This window comes from Lepidochelys kempii, chromosome 6 (genome assembly GCF_965140285.1).
Source record: "Lepidochelys kempii isolate rLepKem1 chromosome 6, rLepKem1.hap1, whole genome shotgun sequence".
In the NCBI taxonomy this organism is placed as follows: Eukaryota; Metazoa; Chordata; order Testudines; family Cheloniidae; genus Lepidochelys; species Lepidochelys kempii.
In genome coordinates this window covers 45,241,229-45,261,862 of record NC_136385.1, presented here as the reverse complement: position 1 = coordinate 45,261,862, position 20,634 = coordinate 45,241,229, and the positions used below count along the sequence as shown (strand labels likewise).

The window sequence follows — 20,634 nt, the reverse complement described above, 5'->3', positions numbered from 1 at the left end:
CAGAGAAACCGAGAAATGACAACGAAGAACCACATCAAAATAAAACCCACCAGGAGTCTGAGCCTGCACCTAAATCTCTTAAACGCGGGAGAATACTAGTTTACGTGTTAGTATATTAAACAAACCAGATCCATTTAAGTATAGCTCCCTCACTGACCCCTTCATAGTTTGCTTTTAAGGATGCAATCAAGATAATAAGCATTGTTTATTAATGAACGCTCCAGATAACGTTACGCTAGTCACTTTCTGGAGACACGCAGGGGCATATTTGCACAATCTAGACAGCCTAAAGACTTTCTCGGAGGCATAACAACAGACAGAAATCCAAAACCCACCTTTTATTTTTAGTGGCTACTTGTACAAGTCAATATCAACAGCGCTGCATGTGGGACCTCTGACGAAACTCCCAAATTGGCTCTGGTTTGGGGGGTGTTTTTCTTCCCCCTTCAAAAATCTGGCTTGCTGGTTTCCCCTTCTGTTTATGCAGCAAATAGATTAAATTATTGATAGTGGAAATTGCATAGTGGAGGTAATAATGGAATCCTCTGAGTGAGTAGATCCATTTGATCTTGGTAAAAACAGAAAGATTTCATGCTCGCTCGCTCGCTAGGGTTAGCTCAAGCTTCATCAGACCTCTAGCGCTCTGAATGGGAGTGTGGGTGGGAAGCCACACGAGCGCTTGCTCTACACGCTTGACGTGTATGTCATATGATACCCTGGCTGCCTCGCATAGACACACTACTGCATGGATTACAAGAATCAAAATACCATGCATTGAGAATGATGCATCTTTTATTAACAGGGTTTCGTTTCAGTGCCTTACACATGTTTATGATGTTCTCACTTGAGTTGCTCCCATTTCCCCCAAAACAGACATAGTGTGAGTTAGTTTATTTTCAAAGCGGGATCATCATCTCTCCCATGAATCAGTTGAGGCAAATATATTTGTGAACCTTAAGGCCTGAACCTGTTGTCACTCTAGTCAATTACTTCAATTGCTCAGGCCCACTGCAAGGTTTTACTTTAACAAATGTATGTAAGTCATTTTTGCCTTCGGACAGCCTGTGTGCCTTTACTATGAAATACCTGCATTCATTAGATCAGAAAAGTTGTGACTATTCCAGGCTTTTAAAATTTGAGGATACCTAAGGCCTTCTACATAAAACAACTTTTGATATATGTTAAGGGGAGCAGCATGGCTTACATGTGGTTAACTTAGTTTGTTTCCCTACTACGGCTTTTAAAACTGTTTTAGAAACCTTAGTAAAGTACCACATTACAAGTCTTCTTGGACTTTTTTTTTTTAATGTGGTTTGGCTAAAAATCTAGTAGCATACTGAAAAGGACTCCACATTTACTGTCTCAATGATTTCCAGATCAGACTAACTCAGCCTACAAGTAAAAAAGATGGCCTTTCAAACTGCCAGCCCTGCAAACTCAGCCTGGGCTCTAAAAATCATGCTCTGTTCTTTCTGTCTGGTGAATAATTGCCAGTAATACCAATTCCACTGGCCAAATACTGCCCTCAGCCACACTGGTACAAACCCACCCTCTATTTCTGCCCTCAGGGATATCTCTGCCACACCTGTACAACCATATTTGTCTCAGTGGTGTTGCACAGGTGACCTTCTATTGGGAGGTTTCAGACTAGCAGCCGTGTTAGTCTGTATCCCCAAAAAGAAAAGGAGGACTTGTGGCACCTTAGAGACTAACAAATTTATTTGAGCATAAGCTTTCGTGAGCTACAGCAGTGAGCTGTAGCTCACGAAAGCTTATGCTCAAATAAATTTGTTAGTCTCTAAGGTGCCACAGATCCTCCTTCTGTTGGGACTTGTTCAAATTTGTCATCAGTTAACATATCTACTTTATTTTTGAATTTTGATCACACTTTTGTGGGACCATTCACATTTATAAATATAACTGCACTAGTATGGTTGTCTCCTGCAATTCACATGGTTTGAACAGGACACCATTCTTTTATATTGCACATTCAGAGCAAGAAATCTGAATGACCTACCATTCAAATGTAATGGCAGCAGGCTATTGAAAGGTTATAGTAGTGATAATTTAATTCATCTATTTTATTTCTACAGGGAGATCCCTTCCCTTAAATGCAATGCATGTGCACATGAACAGTATCAAGAATCCTGGATTAGGGACACTGAAGCAGCTATTAACTGTTATCTGGAAGTGGTGGCGGTAGCAGGGATATTGTAAGACATTTCTGAAAATGGTGACTGCCCTCCATTACATTGAGGGGCTAAACTATGTTAAGTCAAATAATTTTTGAAAGCAGTTCAAGGGCTCATCTGCACAGCAATTTTTCCATGCTGTGGGGCTGGTTTAATAGGACACAATAGATTCCTAGCTGTTATAACATGCTTTGGCCATGTCTTTGTAGGTAGGACCAGTGTTTTTAATCTGGGTAATGAACCATGTTACAGCCATTTAAAAACTATGGGATCATTAATCATGATACATTCATTTGAACTGTGCTCTGGTGGTGAAAAAGGATCACAAAGCTGATTTAACCAGGCAGCTGAGGATTTCCCCCAGGCTGCAGGAATCTCCAGGTGGCTCTGCCACCCCCATTCAGCCTTCTGCCGTGGCATAGGGACATACCTGGGGGACAATGCATGGTCAAAGTACCACTGTGCTCTGACAATGCCTATCTGGCCTAACCAGCCCCTTGGGGGTCATTACCAGCCAGCCTTTGGAGCCCCTGCTGGGGAAATAAAAATGCTTTATCTGGGTTTCAATATTAAAGTTTACCATACAATCTATGTTCCTGATTTTCCAGGCCTTGACACTGCCTTCAACGTGAGCTTTGCATGAGGGAGCATGAAAAGATCGGGCCCATAATTTATTAGATTTTTTTAAATAACTCAGAATACAAAGGCAATCCCATAGGCAAATCTACCCATCATTCTTAGATGTTCTGTCTGCTTTATGAAATATATAGCCTACTGCCTACAAAATTCCTATTGCAAGGATTATACCTCTTGAGATTTCCCGCTGACTCCCAGGTGAACCCATAAAGAGCGCTCTTATTACATTTTCACCTCACTATCATCTGAAAAATGATGTCTCATAACCTAACAGTGTCAGGTGAATACATTTTTCCCCAGTGGGGTTTTACAGGCAACAGCATACAGAGATATTTCAAACAAAAAGCAAAAATGCAGGCTGGATGGAAAGGAACAAAGCGATAAGAAATTATTTCCATATCAGATAAACTTCACTTTCAATCCATTTGCCATCTCTTAGTGTTCTGCAAGGCTCTTGGAATCATTATCATGGCACATCAACAGATACAAAATTTATTTTGTAACTGACAGTCTTTTGCCCCCTAAATAATTAAACTGGTTTTTCGTGTACATGAAATAAACTTCTCTCTCTCTTTTTATTCAACAAAAGAGAAAGAAGGTACAAATAAAGGTTGTCAATCAATGTAATGTTGATTTATCCCTGCAGCAACAGACGATTGCAAAGATCAGTGCTGTCTTGCTGACTTAAATTTGAACTATACCATGGGCACTAATGATGCAGTAGATAGCACATAGAAGAAGCAGAAGCATGCACTTCTGGTTTCTGTCTCTGCTGGGGTTATGAATTAAACTGACTGATCTATCAGGACCAAACCCTAAAAGACTGTAATTATATGATATAGTAGTTTGCAGGGTTCTTAAACTTCCCCTTCACAATGCTAACGGAAGCAGTAAAACTCCAATATTTAAAAGGAATAATCTTTTTTCAAAAATTCTGTAACGAACACAGTAGGTTTTTGAGTCTTTTTTCCCAACAAAACTTTTCTTGCTATCCTTATACCATCTGTTTTATTAGCATAACATTATCCCAACTTGTTTTTCTAAGAGAAAAAGGTCAAGAAGCAACCATTTGGATGCCCATCTCTCCTTGTTGTCAGGAAATATAAACTAATCCTGATTATACAAATGAGAATGATGTCAATGTACTCAAGTTTTGACACCAGAGTATTTTTTTCTATTAATAATTTTAATTGGCTGAGGTCAGTACTAATATCACTACAAGTATTTTATGTTTAATTATGTTTATTCATGTCTCCTAGTTACCTATCTTTGCTACTTTTTTTCAGAATAAAGGAATGGAAAATTGATCAAAATCAACTCAAGTGATGCTAAAAATCTCAATGCGCTATAAACATAATTTGAGTTTGCAGACAAGCCACATTTGTCATAGAATGACTGAATTTTGACTCTGTTGTATGACTACGTGACAATCATTGCACAGAAAATGCAGCACTTTAGGGTTCCAGGGTTTGATCCTGAAAGTGAGTGGGAAGCTTCTAAGCGCCCTCATTTTGCACTTTGCAAGTGCACAGCACCTTGAAGGATTGAGCCTAAATTTGTTTCAGCTGTATAAATCCTGAGCAGCTAGACTTTATGCAAATAAAATGACCAAGCTGTACTCAGTATAGGATGCAAGGCTGGGGGAAAGTGGCATCATGCCATATTTGCATTTCTCTGCCCCTGGGGCTTCTGGGAGTTGGTTTGGCAGGTAAGGCAAGTTAGAGCAGCTTAGTGCCAGCTTGTAGGTATTTCTGGGAGTCATTACAGCATTGTTGTGCTCTGTTCACATCTTCAGCACTCCCTATATAGCTGGGGTGCCAGGAGAAGGAGGCATAAAGCCGGCTGTACCAGCTCTATGCCAACTAGAAATTCCCCATGGCAGAGGCATCAGTAGCTGCCCTGTTAAAAGTGTGGAAAGGGGCCAGAGTCTGGGTTAGGATGTGGTCCAGGGTGTATATAATAGTTTCTTGGTCTCCTTTTTGGTAGTTTAAAATAGTCTAATTTACTGCTTAGGCAATTTCAAGAATGTACTTGGTAACTTCTAAGCAGGGCATGAAATCGCTTTACAATATGCAGAAAGTACCAGCAGGGTATCCAATATAATAAATATATTGCCTGTATTGACTAGTAGTTTTGTAGTACTGCATCTGCTCTTACAAGTCAAATAGTCAACATGAGAGGACAGCAATCAAAGACAGCAGCACAGCATAACGCAAGATGAGGAAGGCATGATTCAGGAGGCAAGGATTGGGAGGCCTCAGAAGAGCAGGAATACAGCAGTACAACACTTGAATGGCAATGCACAGACACAGCAAGCCTTCTCCAGAAGGAAAATTCAAAGTTGTATCTATACCTCTCTTGCACTCGCAATACACATAGAAAGTGGGAATTAGTTTACCCGGTGTCACTGCATTACTCCCATGTGCTCTTGCAGGCATTAAAAAGCCAGTGTCTGAGCAGAGAGCAAAGTATCTGGGTTGTGCATCGGAGTATCCGGTGACTACTGTGCAGTACCTGAGCAGTTCTAATGTTCACTGCATGACCCGCATGACTAACAAAGAGAGGTCCTGAATGCATAGCGCTTGGTGATGATGGGGAAGGGTGGATGAAATAACAAAAAGGAGGATCAAAAGCAGTTGCAGATATGGTAAAGAAAAAAGAAAATCCATCCCCGCCCCCTCCAAAAGAGGCTGTATGTGATTCCTCAGGGCTGGGGAAACATGAGCCATAGTCAGGTAGATTAGACAGAGAGAGAGGGAGAGCGAGAGATGTACTTCTGAGATGAATCCTGCTATTGGAGCTCTATGATTAAGGGAGATCAGAAAACTGCTACTGCACACGAGGGTGAAAGGTGTTAGGACTGAGTCATCTCCCCTTTCCTGTATGTGTTCAGGGTGTTTCAATTAGACGTGTTATAATGAATTATTTTTAATTTTTAAAAGGATCAGATTCTAGCAGTCTAATAAACTAAACCAATCATCTAGTCAGCCCCTGCAGCAAGCATGTTTCTTGCCAAAACTTACCAGTTAATAATCTCCTCATAGCCTGGGTTTTTTTTTTTTTTTTTTTGATATCTTAAAAATAACACTTCAAACCATTGGATGAAATATCTGTAACAGACCTTAGCAAACTCTTCTACATGCTAACATTATTTGTAGTTAAAAAACAAACACACACAGCCTGCAGGTGTGGGAGTCCCATTGATATTAAGAGGGGGTCAGAGTTGGGGGTTACATGTGTGAGGGGTAGCATCTACGTGTGTGTCTGAGAGCAGAATTTGCCACTCGATTTTCCTTTGTAGGTTGTCATGCCATTAGTTTTATACTGCTGCTGTACACTTTTAAACAGCTGCCACATTCCAGGCTCAGAAGTGAGTTAGGGGATTCCTGTACATGTAAATGTTTATACAGCTTCTTGAGAATGAAGAGCGTGTATAGCTGTCAGCTATTATAATTATTTCCAGTAATCCTTCCTTTTACCAATTCCAGGCTGAGGCATCCTATACCATACACAGCAACGTATCTTGATCTTTCTGATGAATTCAGTGGGCTTTGGATCACCTCTTTAAAGCACAGGTACAGCTAAGATACACAGGCCTTTCAGTTTTAACTAGTTAGTGTTTTTTTTAAGATGGAGTCAGGATTTTTTAATAGCATATTCAAATAGCTCATCAGCGAAGTACTTCTGAGCGTGAAGCACATTGTTCATGTTCAAGTGTCAGAAAATAAAACATCTGAAAAACTATGGAAGATGGTTTAGTTTCAGAGTATAAATGTCAGTACATTGAGACAAATTAAATATTGTACTGGAAACTAACCCCAGACCACACCTTGGTTTTCTCATTCAATACCTATGGCTTGTGGTGAGAAGGACCTTTATTGAATGATTTGTGGATAGGATCAAGATTGTCTTTAAAACACTTTTGTTTGCTGTCTTTCATTTTATCAAATACTTGGGATTATAAATCTACCATTAACTTAATAACTGGCACCATTGTGTATGTAGACTTCAAAGCACTCTTTGTTTGAGCTCAACAGAGAGACAGGTGTCAGTCTTCCAGTCTTTTTAACTTTTTCTTCTTGATAAAATGAGTTGAGCCCCCAACTGGGGCTGAAGAATGCTTGGTACATGTGAGGGGATGCTGTGTGTGCACAGATGACTGTAAATGGTCTTTGCATTCCCACCTCCTACTCCTGATCATTGGTATGTTTTGTGTCAGTCCATTCCTTGGTGCATGTTACCACAGCCAGAAGGATGCCAGTATCACTGCAATGGGTACCGATATCCTTGTGGGGTTCTATGGGGTCCTTGTAGCTGTTGGTGTTAGCTGGGATGTAGGGGATAGCCTGTCTATACCCTCTTTCCTCCAGCGACACCTCCAGTCCTGGCCAAAGGGAGCGGTAGTTGGTGAAGGAGCCACTATGGCAGCACTATGCCCAGTGAGGATACTGGGGAGATTCTCTGGGTAAATTGATTTATGGGCAGCTTTGCACTGGCAGAGCAATTTGTATAATCCATTGCTTTATTAATTGTAATTGTGAAGCTCTCATTAGTTTCCCCCCCCCCCCACAAGCTTGAATATATCATGCTTCTAAACTTTCAAACTTTAGTGCATAAATTAATTGTATGGGCCATCAATTGACTCTCTGGACATGGCACTGCATGACAAATATATTCCTTGAGCTAGAATAGATTAATAGAAATTAGAGATGAAAAGATGTGTTAGATGTAGTCGAGCCCCCTCCCCTCTCCCCGCTAATGCAGGTTGTAGACCCCAATCAGCAACTATCAGATGTAAATAACTACCATATGATTTCTATTTAAAAATCAACGTATGTTTGTTAGGAGATATTTTAAAATAATCTTCCTTGTGCTGCATACCATTTTCTGGATGAAATCTGTTCACTTCTGTGCACCAAACTCTGACATGCCCTGCTTGGGTGTGCAAGGCCTAAACCGTGCATTTCTGCACCATGGAGAGCCTCACAGGAGGAAGCTGCATCATGGACGTGCCTTCTGTGTCAGGTCTCAACAGGGTGATGAATGTGGGTAAGGGGGATGTAAGCATGTGGCATCAGGGGTGGCCAGTGTGCTCACAGGTAGTATGGAACCACATGACCACAACTCCACACAGAACCAAGGATTTAAGGCACATCTACTATGTGTTCCCTAAGCACAGAGCTATTCCTCATAACCCCATGCCCATTTGAACCTTGCGACAGTTACCCTGGCCCTGGAACATATGATGGAAGGGAGGATTCCCTTCCTCAGACCCGGTATACGTTTCAAAGCAACTTCAGTTGACCATATCCCTTTTAGTCTGAGTTAGGGGTGGGATCCAAAGCCCACAGAAGAGACTAGAAATGTACCCATTGACTTGAGGGGACATTGGACCAGGCATTTTGTTTGCTGGTTCAAGGGTTAGTACCCAGGAAGTGTAAATCTGTAAATAATATTTTGTGCCGTTATTCCATGGACACTGTTTATTTTCCGTTCTGTTGCTATACTGCTGTAATGTGAATGCTTTCAAGAATCAGCTTTTGGTTTTATACTCATTCCTTGTATTGCGTTTGTTATTTTTGTTAGTTTTTGCTTTCTCTCTAGCTATACCTTATTTTTGCTATATGCAATACATTGTCCTCATTGTGTCCGTAGTTACATTAATGTAACCACCATTGAAGGCAACAGGGATGCATAGAGTGTAAACTGGGGCAGAACTGAGCATTTTATTTTAAACATTGTTTTCTCTTACAGAGAATGTAGACAATTATATATGTATTTTTGTTTCTGTTCATTGCTTTGCCATGCTGTATTTTCCAAGTGTGAGCCTTTACCCTTCTAGGCATGTATAGCTTTTTCCCCTTTGGTTTACTAATTTGGGTTACAGCTCATAATATGAATAATATACTCCGATACTGTACCTAGAGCACACTGATGAGGCCTAAAGAGCTCTTCTGTGATGGGAATTAAGATCAAAAAGGATACAGAATGTTAAATATTCAACATTTTTTCCTTGGATTTTAAATACAGAAAAAACAGTTTTGATGCAAAACTCATTGCAACAGAATGTGTTACTTAGACTCTCAGACCATGTCATTTTTAGATACGAGTTGCACTGAGGGAAATCTCTTCATATGTAAATTATGACATTTTGACTATTGCTTCTTGTTATTAATGTTTATTAGTGGTGTTAAATAATCATCTTATAAGTAGTTGTGTCAATGTCAAATAAAGTAAATGAGAACTACTAGAATTTAAAGGTTTATTTTCAATTAGTTTCCTAACGAGAGGCTATTCATTTTATACAATTAAAAATAAAATTTCACCATTTTTTTCTTTTAGGAAGTTTAACTGTCAATAAATATTACTTGAAAGATCTGGAACTACTGTTCTTAGGATCCCTAATTTGCATTCTCTTAACACTTTGTTAATTAAGTGTTAATGATTTTTATTAATGTAAAGAAAGAGCATTGTGAAAAGAGGGTCTAATTTAAATATCAAGATACAGTAAAGCTGTAACAAATGTGACTTATTTATGAGAAAAAATAAACTCACTGGCTCAAAGATAGACTTGGTATAAGTAGCTGCCGCACTCGCCAAATTTGGCCCATGAATATTTGGATACCATTTATTGATAGCCCACAAGAAGTTTTGACTCATAAACATGCAGACAACTGCTCTCATCAAGTTATTTGCTATTGATTGCACAGGAGACTCATACATCATCAAAGATCTGGATAGGTCAGTTACCAAAAAAACATTGACTTTTTACCTGTGTGGGGTTTGTTCCCCTTATATTGGGTCCAATTCTGCAGCTTTTCACTCATGCCAGGATTCTTTTTAACATCAGTGGGACTCCTCATGTATTGACTGCAAGATGAGGCCCACTGTGCGTGAGGGCCTATTTTAAATACTGACAGTATGCTGGTCACAGCCCAGTGTTCCCATCCATAAAAATACTCTTTAATCACCCCTGTTTTGCCCTGTCTCCATCTCGCAATGGCACTTGTACTAAATAACTTGCAAATAGTCCAAATGCTCTTCCCGCTCAAAGCTTGTTTGTAGTAATACTGGTATATGGAAATATGAAAGGTTTAGGAATGCTTTATGAGTACATGAAGTTCTTTTCACTATGTGCGGGAAGTCAGATTTTAAAATAATATCCCTTCTTTTAGCCTCTGTACCTGTATTCTGCTTGGGTTGTACCACACTCTCATTCAGCCTCTGTCAAGCCAAGTTGCAATGGCACTTATGAAAATTAGTGTAGTGAAACAAGCTCAGCAGTGGTTGTGGCCTAGGTAAGTCCTGTTCCAGTTTATAACCTACACCTTACCGCTGCATTAGGTGTATACAGTCTGAAGTGCTGGGTGTGGTTATTTGCATTGTGCTTCTACCTCACATCTGGATTGTGTCACAGCAATGCTGGTATCTGTGTGCTGGGACTATAAACTGTAAAGTTAAGGAATACTTGTAGGTCCACGGAGGGCATTTTTTGTTGTGCTGTTTTTGTTTTGTATCATTCTTTGTACAGATGTTCCCCGGGTTACTCAAGACCTGACTTATGCAAATCCGCATGTATGGAAAAAGTTCTCTAAGCTAGAAATAGAAGGGTTTTTTTGTTTGCTTGTTTTGCATAATGGTCAGGTATACGTTTCCGACTTATGCAAAATTTGAGTTATGCAAGGCGTTCCGGAAAGGAATGATTGCATAATTTGGGGAGCGTCTCTACTAGAGATTAGGCAGCCTCTTTCTAGAAGAAGTTTAAGAATGGGCTGGTTTGCATTCCAGGGTTTGAGTTAAGGCTATTAGAAGTTTTGCACATTCTGTTGCTTCTGTAGGCTGAGTGCATTGCACACACCAGGGGCTCTTTGCATTCCTCCATTCCACCCCACAAGACCCCTGTATGCTACATCCCCCTCGTTCAGGAATTCTGCAGTCCCCGGCTCGCTTCCTTCCTCGTGCTCTATGTGTCTGCCATTCCAACTTCTTCCCATGCCAGCAGCTCCGAGTGCCCCAGATTCCCCTCTGCCTCCCTATTTCTCCTTTCATTCCCATGTCAAGAGCTCTGTGCATCACCCTTCTCCATATAATTGTCCTCACTCACATGCCAGGGGGTCTGTGTTCCCCCTCATTTCCCTCTTCCCCATCATTGTTGAAGTTCTTTGTGTCTCCTCATTCCCACATCCACTACTTGTCCAGGGTTCTTTTTGTTCCCTTTGCCACACACCATTGTTCCCCATTCCCCCAATGCTTGCAGCCCATTCCCTCCTGCTCCCTCTTTTTTTTTCTTTTTCTTTCTGTCTGCGAGATAAATCATTCAGATGACAACATATTAAACTCTACTGGAGACAATGGGCAGAGCTATGATGGGGGGAGGGGTTAATTGCTGCCATCAAATGTAGCCTAGCCTTCAAAAGTTATCAGGCTATCATCACATTGACCGTAGGACCTTGCTTTGCTCAGCCAGTTGCTAAAGCAACATGGATACATTGTTGCCATTTTGGCCTGCCTTTGGGAAGCCGAGTTTGAGACAGTGACACTGAAGGATCAGGAGACATAGGCAAACTGAGCTGAAAGAGTTTCAGCTTTGTGGCTGCAGAATCGCCAGTAGTTCCTAAGGGAACATGTACTGAACTCTAGCTGACTCCCAGTTTTCAAAAGGCAATAGGCATAGCACACAATCACCATGTGAACAGTACTGGCAGAAGAAAGCCAGGAAGCTATTCTGTTAATCAATGTGCCAGGCAGCTGTCATATAGAAATAGCATCTGGTGAAATAGCCACTTGTGGGCAGGGAGGCATATCATCACATTCCTATGGCCTTGACCTATTGCTCTCTGTCCAGTTGGCTTGCCCATTTCTTGTTGTCAAAAATTGGTATGAACCTAGAAGAAAATAAATTTGATAACGTTCACCTCCTTTAGCTTTCTTGATGTCCTGAATTCCATGCCTCACACTGGATACCCATTTCCTTCCCATCCTTGATGATAAAGGTTTACAGATAAATGTTTACAAGATGCTGGCTGTATCAAACAAATTTTTCTAGATATGCCTCAAAAATTCTCTTCATGTCTTATGGGCTCCCTAAAATTTTAGACCTACTAGATACATGTTTGTGAGCCCTGCAAGAAATCTTCAGTAGGAAGGTAGGTGGGAAGGAGTAGCATAGAATGATTATTTGGTGCCAAGAACAGTAGATTGAGGAAAACCTCTGTACATTTAAGAGAATGATAATCTAGGAGAGAGCTCTGCTACAGCCAAGATAAGCAATGAGGCTTCTGGAAAATGTCCATGGATGGGAGATTGATGATTGAGACTAGGTAAGTGTAAGGCCTGGAGAACAGAAAAGCAGATGGTGGGTTGAAAGTGCTATTGTCGCTGGATATCAGACATAACTGGGGATTGGGAAGAACTATTGTGTGTAAGGCAACTATTGAGGGATAAGAAACAAATGGATTTGATATGGAGTGGGAGGGGGAAAGGAGGAGACAGATAGAGAGATTCATGGCTGGACTCATCCCTCTCACCACGCCATGGTCCAAATCACATAACATGACAAAGACACACAATGAGGGGCACAAAATTATTTATGAATAACACTTAAAATGCTAGGTTTCAGAGTAACAGCCGTGTTAGTCTGTATTCGCAAAAAGAAAAGGAGTACTTGTGGCACCTTAGCGACTAACCAATTTATTTGAGCATAAGCTTTCGTGGGCTATAGCTCACTTCATTGGATGCATTCCTTAGAATGCTGTAGGGTGCATTCCTTTGGTATGAATGACTCTTTTTGTAACCTTTGTTTCATTATTTTGGATGTAATTAATTTTCAACAATAAAAATGAGGGGACATCATGTGTGTGTAACACAGGTACCCCCTGGACTACAATGAGAGACATCGCTTGAAATGAAGGATATTTGAGAGATCTGGTCAGCCTTACATTCACAGGAAAATACCAATTCTAGAATTTAGATCAGCCTAGCATCACCTTCTCAATAGAGATGGTCAGATTTTTCAGACAAACAGCTGTGCTTTTTTTAAATGATCAAAAACTGTCCTTTTTTTAAATGTCATTCTTCATTTAACATCTGTGTAATATTCCATTTTGAAAATTTGATAACATTTGGTTGTCAACATTTTTATAGCATTTTCTATAATGTTTTCAATAGAAATATGGGGAAATGTTGAAAAAAATTGAAAAACAGGTCTGTTTTGAGGAATTTGAAACAAAAATAACTTTGAAATTTAAAATCTTTTGGCAAAAAACAACCATTTCCTGACCAGCTCTAATCCTCAACTTTAAGGGCCAAATTTGCAAAGAAGTCTATAAGTCCAAGGTCTGTGTACACAAATGCAAGCACAGTTGTAAACTGTAACTGATTATATGCAGAAATCAGGTTCATGCTTATTGAGATGAGTAATGCGCCATTTGCTGATACAGTTGTATTAATTGCACACACAAATATAGGATATAAATTGTAATTGAATTTTTGCATGCAGACTTTGGCCTGCTTTAAAAAAAAAGACACTAAAATTGAAACAGTGTAATTGTCTGTGGGCGAAATTGGGAAGACTTCCCAGGCAAAGAGAGATATTATGCACTATGCATGCATGAGGTATATTTTGCACCAATAGCTAATTGTTACATTGTGGGGAAGTAGCAGTTGAGCATGTTTTGTTGTAAATTTAATATTTTTCTCAGTGTTTTGGTTCTAATTGCACACCTGGGATTTCTCCCCCCCCCCCATTTGGTAAAGAATATTTACCTGGTGCTAGAAAGGAAACTGTAGCACATAACAAGCTAAGAATAACAAATTTATATATGTTAGACAAAAAGCTCTAACCCACAGGACTGGTTGAGACAGGCTGCAAGTTCTGCAGCTATAATGTACTTGTATATCTTCAGGTACATTACAGCCTGACATCAGATCCTCAACAGAAGTAACTGCCTAAGGGGAAGTTTATTCCTGTTATGGAAGTGGAGTAACAGTTCAGGTTTTGCATGCCCACTATGTGGCATAAGTGGGGTTGAGCCAATCCCTCCCATACACCCACTTTTCCTGTTTCTTAGGGAAGGTCTGGATAAGAGTTGGGTAAGGGGTGAGTGATCCCTGACTAGCACAAGTAAGACTATATAATAGCCATTGTTCCACTTGCTTGCACATTGGACAGGCTTCCAGAGTATTGTTTTAACAGGATGTGCAAGGAATAACTTCACATAGCCATCTGTATGCAGGATTGGGTCTGATGTGTATTGTATGCTGAAGTTCCCATAGCTTTATAATATTAGCGCAACACATTAGAGAAGGTTATAGATAAACCTATATTGTTACATCCTAGTTGCTCTGTGAATAGATGCTACAAGTTTCCAGTGTCATCAGTCTCATGATGACATTCATGAATGTTTCTTAATAAATCCTCATTTAAAAAAAATTCTGAGATATAAAAATAGATATTTGGCTCATATATCACTTTTCAACTTGTATATCAAAATGCTTTACATTTGGAGGGGAAGTATTGTTATGGGGACTGTTGATGGGGAAACTGAGGCACACAGAGATGCTGTGACTTGCCCAAGGTCAGACAGCAGTTCAGTAGCACAGCCATGAATATACTGAGATCTCATCATATCCAGTTCAGTGACCATGCTGCCTGCCTTTCCTTCCATTCTTCCTTTAAAGTAGCCCAAACAAGCCTCTTACAAATTGCACATTTCCTCAGGTTCACATTGCACAGGGGTTGCTTACACAATGGTACCTTCTCAGATATATTCATGTTTATGGGACTTCAGGGGTCATTTGCTATTCAACTCTTGATGGAGGGAACCAATATTTAAAGGTTTCTTGAATACTTCAGCATGTATTTTGACATTTATTGTAATGACAGCATTCTAGACAGAAGCCTGTCATCCAATAAACTTAAGACATCATTTTAGCTATGGCATCTGTAAAAAAGTCAATAACTGCCTTATCAAAGGGCAATCATGTCCAATGTGGGTGTCTGTGCCAATTGTGTTCTGAACAGCTGCAATAACCTAGGTTTCTACACCCACATTTCCTCATAATTATCTTCATGAGGCTGAGGTAGTTAAGGCCAGATCTTTAGCGTTTCCTGGATGTCAAAATATCCACACACCTTCTGTAATTCTGAGGCTACCAGCCCCCTTTCATATTCCTCTTAGTTGGTCCATCTAATTATCTAGTGCCATGGCTGTTTAATGCATTATTCAAGACACACAGTGAATTTCAAGGTATAGTGCCTTCTGTTTTAAAAAGGAAACAACTTGCATAATTAGACGTCCTTTGATGCACAAAACATATAACTGTATTCGATACAGACTCCCTGCCCCTTCCAAAAATGAACATTATTTTTTACAATCATAGTTAGATCTGTGTCTTTAAAAGTCTCTGTATTTCCAACATCACTAACCAATGCATTCACTTCAGATGTTTGTAGTCTACTTCCTGTTTCAAGAGGGAATTCATTCTTTCCACATGTGGTACATTCAATAAGGGTTTTAAATGGCAAACTAGTGAGAAAGTTATAACTTAATGAACATGTTACTTAATCCTCCTTATAGAATGTCAAAATAAATTGGAGGCTATAATATGTGGCTTGAATATCCATCTTGTTAAATTGTGTTTCTGTGTGCTGTGTCTGAAGAAAGTCAGATAGACTGGACCGCTCCTACCACCACACAAAAAGTGGGTGAAGGAAATGGGGGAGGGGGGCTGGGGAGGAATTATAATGTAAATGTAAATTCATAGGGACAGATCCTAACCCCTTCTTGCCCCTTTGCTAATGTCCCACACTAATGCACCAGGGGCACAAAGGGCCTATAAAGCTTCACGAAATGTGGGGAATCCGATAGTTGCCATAGAGCTTGTTCTACAGAAATTTCTTTTAGCCCCTGGCACACAGGAAGTGTATTGTGGTTGGAAGGGGCGTAGCCAGCATGCACTGCATTAGGGTGATTGTCAGCCAGTGTGGGACCATTACAAATCAGTCCTATTCAAAGAAGCAGCCAGGAGGCTGCTTTAAGGTCTGTCAGGGACAGAAATGACCCCTAGCTGTCCTGGGAAGCAGGGGAGCCCAGTGATAGCTCAGAGGTGAGAATCAGGCCTATCTCTGTCAGTGACGTCAATAGGAGGAGTTTTTCCTAAGTAGCCCAGAAGATTTTGTCCTTTGTTATTACATTCAAGCAGAAATAGAAAGTGCAATATACAGTCAATGGGATCAGGCTGTACTCCTGTTGCAGCCAATTGCAAAACTTCTATTAGCCTTAGTGGCAACAGAGCCATGTTCAATTTTGCCACAGAGGAAGACCCATACAGGGTTTAAGTTATATATAGTATGTAGAGTCTTCTGTTTGCCAAAGTTATGAGTACATGGACAACAGAAGATTTGAAAACATATATGCAACTAAGGGCCTAATCCTGCAAACACGCAAACATGGGATAACTTTATTCCTGCACATAGTCCCATAGAGATTGCCCTAAAGAGCTGAGTGGGACTAAGCAGATAAAGAAAGGTAGTCATGTGCATAAATGGTTTGAAAAACTGAGCCCAAAAATTGCAAGCACAGAAGGAGGCCAAAATATTAGTAACTGATACTGCACATTCTGCAAGTGTGAGAAAGTCAGGCAAAGACATTGTTCCTTTGTGACTGTGGGAATTATATTTCTAACTTATTTACTCTTTATACCAGTGAGCTCAGCAGAGGACTTCCTAGCAGCACACAAAGGCCCCAAACCCTGAGATCTTTACTTATGCAGACTCCTATTAATTCACAGGTTCGTCCAGAATCTTTTCTATTGTACATTGCCCTAGTCAAATTCACAAATCAATTTATTTTAGCACTTGGCTCTCATTTATTCTTTCATGAAACCCAGAAAAGGGAAAAATCCTTTTCAGACACCTACACCCAACATATATCAACTAAGAATAGAAACAATACAGAAACAGATGGAAATGTTAATGCTGACACTCACAAGCACGCACCACACATTTGTGAAATAATGAAAATGGGTGGGCAGTTGTTATGCGCACTCCATGCTGGCTAGTATATTTTTCTGGCCATACATTTGCAAGAGAATTTCTCAGAGATATTTTCAGTTAAGCAGAGCAATCACTGCATAGAATCTCTCTGGCATGTGGGTGTAGGAAGTCACAGACGTTGTTCATGTTTTTTGCACTGCGCTGGTATTAGTCAGAGCCTGTCCCAGAGACATGTGGCATGTTCAGTCATATGTGGTCTGGTGTCCACTTGCCCCTGGTGCCTTCTCAGTATGTATGATAATGGGGCTGCCACAAGACGGAAGGGGTGAGGGTGGTGACAGCCTCATTGGCTGGAGCCTCATGGAAATACAAGCCTCGTAACCGGGGGGCAGAAGCTGGGACTGAAAACAGAAGTGTCCCTTAGGACAGACTTGCACTTCTATGAGCCGTTATTCTGAGAATGGGTATCAAATTCTAATAGCCAAGACTACAAAGTCTTTTAATTCATCATGTGTCCACAATTTGCGTGGCTAGGTTGATTCACTGAACATGAACGGCAAGGGGGATTACAAATTCAATCATTTAGTTCTCAATCTTTGCTTTTCCAGATTGCATATTTCCACAATAAAGACAGTGTTGCCATTTTTGCTGGCCTCACCCCCCAATCTGTTATCCTAAATTGTGCATGGGGTATATTAATTTCACAAAGAGCATAGCATGAAAAATGCTGCATTCTGTGATCTCCATCTAATCTTATGCCCAAAAGGAAGGAGCCATATTTAGCCTCATGTCTAGTCATATGCAGAAAGAACATACTTCCCTTTGGCTGGTGCTACCTACATAAAGGGCATTTGGAATCAATACAGAGTGAGAACACTACTTGCAGAGTAATTTATTGCCCAGTGGGAGAAAGGGTATCCGAATTTGGCCCAGTCCTGTTTGTTAGAGACATCCCATGTCCACTGATCTTTACCAGGAATGGGTAGAATTTGGCTAAAGAAGAGAGAGGGAGAGCAAGAGAGAAATGTGGGAAAAAAGAATATTCAAGAGCTAGAAGTAACAGTTGTACAGTTAAAATAGATGGAAATATATAAAATTATCCATGGAGTAAAAGAATCACATCAATAGAAACTCCCTGGCAACATAAGGTATGACAGAATCATTTATTTTTGGAATTCGATGAGTTTTAGCAAGGAACACAGCAACTAATTAACAATAGAGGTGTCCATATAGTAAATCAATCCCTGGGTGACAAAGGGAAAACTCTAGTTGGGAAGGGGGGTTAAAGATGATTTTAAGTTAAAGGAAATTGCAGATTAGGGGAGTTCATTAAAACCAGTTGATGAAGAGGGAACACTTTTGATGTTGACCTCTTCTTGTCTGGTCTCCCACCATCTTGTGTTTGGTTAATAAATGCTTCTTATTTTGGGTTAGCTGGCATTCCGAGTAAGGTTAAGTTTCAGAAGCAAGTGCAGGAAATGGGGGAAAAACATGCAGATCACAACAAACCCCCCCCCCCCCCACTTGCCCATCCTCAACTCACAACCCTCATAGTAAACCTCAGCAGCCAGTTCCCTGTGTCATTGTGCTATGGAGGAACATGGAGATGTTGACTGACTCCTCTACAACCAAGTCCAGGACTCTCATCAAGTGTTTCTCCAGTAGGGGAGCTAGATTATTAGACGTTAATGATTGAAAATGTAATAAACAATAATATGCGTGACGTCCCAGGGGATTGCTGTATTTGTTTTCTGAGGAGGAAGTGGGGTGTGTGTGTGTTAACCATTCAAACTCTGATTGTTTTCTTATGTATATTAGAACAACGTATTTCCATTTTAGCTTTATTTGCGGAATTCGGTGTCCGTATTGAACATTGGGTGTAATATTTACAAAGTACCTTTCCAGGGAGGTTGTTTATCAAGTCCCCCTATCACAAGCGACAAGGGCTGTTGAGTAAAGAGTTATATGACACTGCTTTGGATTAGCCTGAGGTTCGTCGCATCAGGAACGGCGAACTATGTCTCCTGTTGGAGTAAGAAAATTCCCTTCCTCCCAGAACACCACCAGCAGCCCTACAATTTTCTCGGTTCAACTGTCAGATAAATTGGCAGCTACGGTAACTGGATAATACCTCCCTTACCGATGCATTCACGGGAAACCTTAGCCACTGTATTAGTCTGAGGCAGGGATTCGCAACCCACTAGGCAAGCGAACTCCGCAATTCAGACTGACAGCCGATTTTTTTCCGTATCAATCCGGGCAGTGCGGAGTGTCACAATATTTACTCCTCTTCCCCGCCTGTGAGTTAGATTTTGGGAGGCCATGGGAGGTAAAGGGAAAGGAAAGGGAGCGCTGCGCCTTTAACGGCTCCCCCCCTCCGTCATGAGTCTCCTGTTCCAGCTTGCAAGCCCTGCCGAGCCGTATTTAAAGCGGCACCAGCTGGGCAGGTGGGAGGTGGCGGTGATGCTGGTGCCTCGGAGTTCCTTCGCCGCACGCTTTGGAATTGCATCCGCTGAAGCAGAAATCCCCCCTCCGACACAGCTGAGAGAGGAGAGGAGGCAGTTCCCACAGGGCTCGCTGGCTCGATTCCCCACAGGGCTCCGGGGGGGGGGAGGCCCAATCACCGTCACCCCCTCTCCCCCCGTTTGCGTGCCGAGCCGGGCGCCCCGTGCCTCCCTGCCGCGTGTGTGTGTGTGTGTGTGTGTTGTAACCACACCCCGTTGTGAAATCGCCCAGCCGGCGCGGGCTACTCCCTTCTTCCCCGAGCTACGCGAGCGCGGTGCTGCCGGAGGGGGCAGGAAAGCGTCCAGTCCCCGGGGAGGGGCGTGCGGGGGGCGCCCACCCAGGGGCGAGCCGGAGCCCGCAGGTGACCCGAGAACAAAGGGCTCCGGCGAGGGGAATCACCGCTCTGCGGGGGAAGAGCGGGTCGGCCCCTGGGGTGGGGCCCGGGCAGCCGCCTCTGCTCCGGCTGCGGAGGGCGCCAGGGGCTGCGCGTGAACCGCCAGCGTCCGCGCAGTGAAGCGGATTCGTGACTCTCGGAGACACCCCCCGCCCTCGCCCTCGCCCTCCTCCTCCTCGCCCGCCCCCGGCTCCCAGGGCCCCGCGCCTTGAGCCTGCACTGCTACCGCGCGGGGGAAGCCGAGGCGAGAGGTTTCCACCGAGCGAGGCTCTGCCTCCCCAGTTAAAGCCATTGCGCGCCTACTGGATGTGTAGCAGCTCGATCCTCCCTGGGAGGCTGAGAAGGCATTGCACGCCCCTCTCCCCAGCTGCACTGCCTCCCTCCCTCCCCCCCCTCTACGCCGCCCCCGGGGATCTACCTCCCCAGCCCCGACCCACGGGGCTCCCTTTGCACCGAGAGGGGCAGACTGACTTGAAACCGGGCTACGGGGAGAGAAGGCAGGGAAGGCGAGTCTCCTCCGAGCCGATCCCCGTGCACTGGTGGAATGACACCCACTCCGCTCCGGCAAGTGCTGGGGGAAGCGCGAGAGGGGGAAAGACAAATAAACTCTCTGTGTGTCTGAGAGAACAGCCCCCTTAAAGAGCCGGAGACCCCCGGAGCCTCGCTACCTGCGAGAAGCTTCTGCTACTGCTGCTGCTTTTCCAAACTGCTGACTTTCCAGAGCTTATTTTTAGCCCGGAGACTAAATATTATTAGCTACATTTCTACGTAGGAAGAATCGAAGGGGGGGGGGAAAGAGATAGATGAGCAGAAGGCTCACCAGAATGGTCTCCGATTGTTTTTTTGCGTTAAGGCTTCAGTGTTGTTAATTTCAGAAGCTCCCCGTTTTAATTATAGCAAAGTAGATACAG

At 42.2% G+C, this 20,634-nt stretch overlaps 1 protein-coding gene across 4 annotated transcripts in view; it reads right to left on the bottom strand.

Moving 5' to 3' along the window:
- BDNF (brain derived neurotrophic factor) overlaps positions 1-20,634 on the bottom strand; it is a 46,530-nt gene that overhangs the window by 24,275 nt on the left and 1,621 nt on the right. The window contains exon 1 of one of the 4 annotated variants that reach the window (XM_073347789.2): positions 336-638. The exons of the other annotated variants lie outside the window; for them this stretch is intronic. The gene's annotated coding sequence lies outside the window, so the exon portion shown is untranslated. Of the gene's footprint in view, positions 1-335; positions 639-20,634 lie in introns of those variants that run through there. 4 annotated transcript variants of the gene reach the window in all.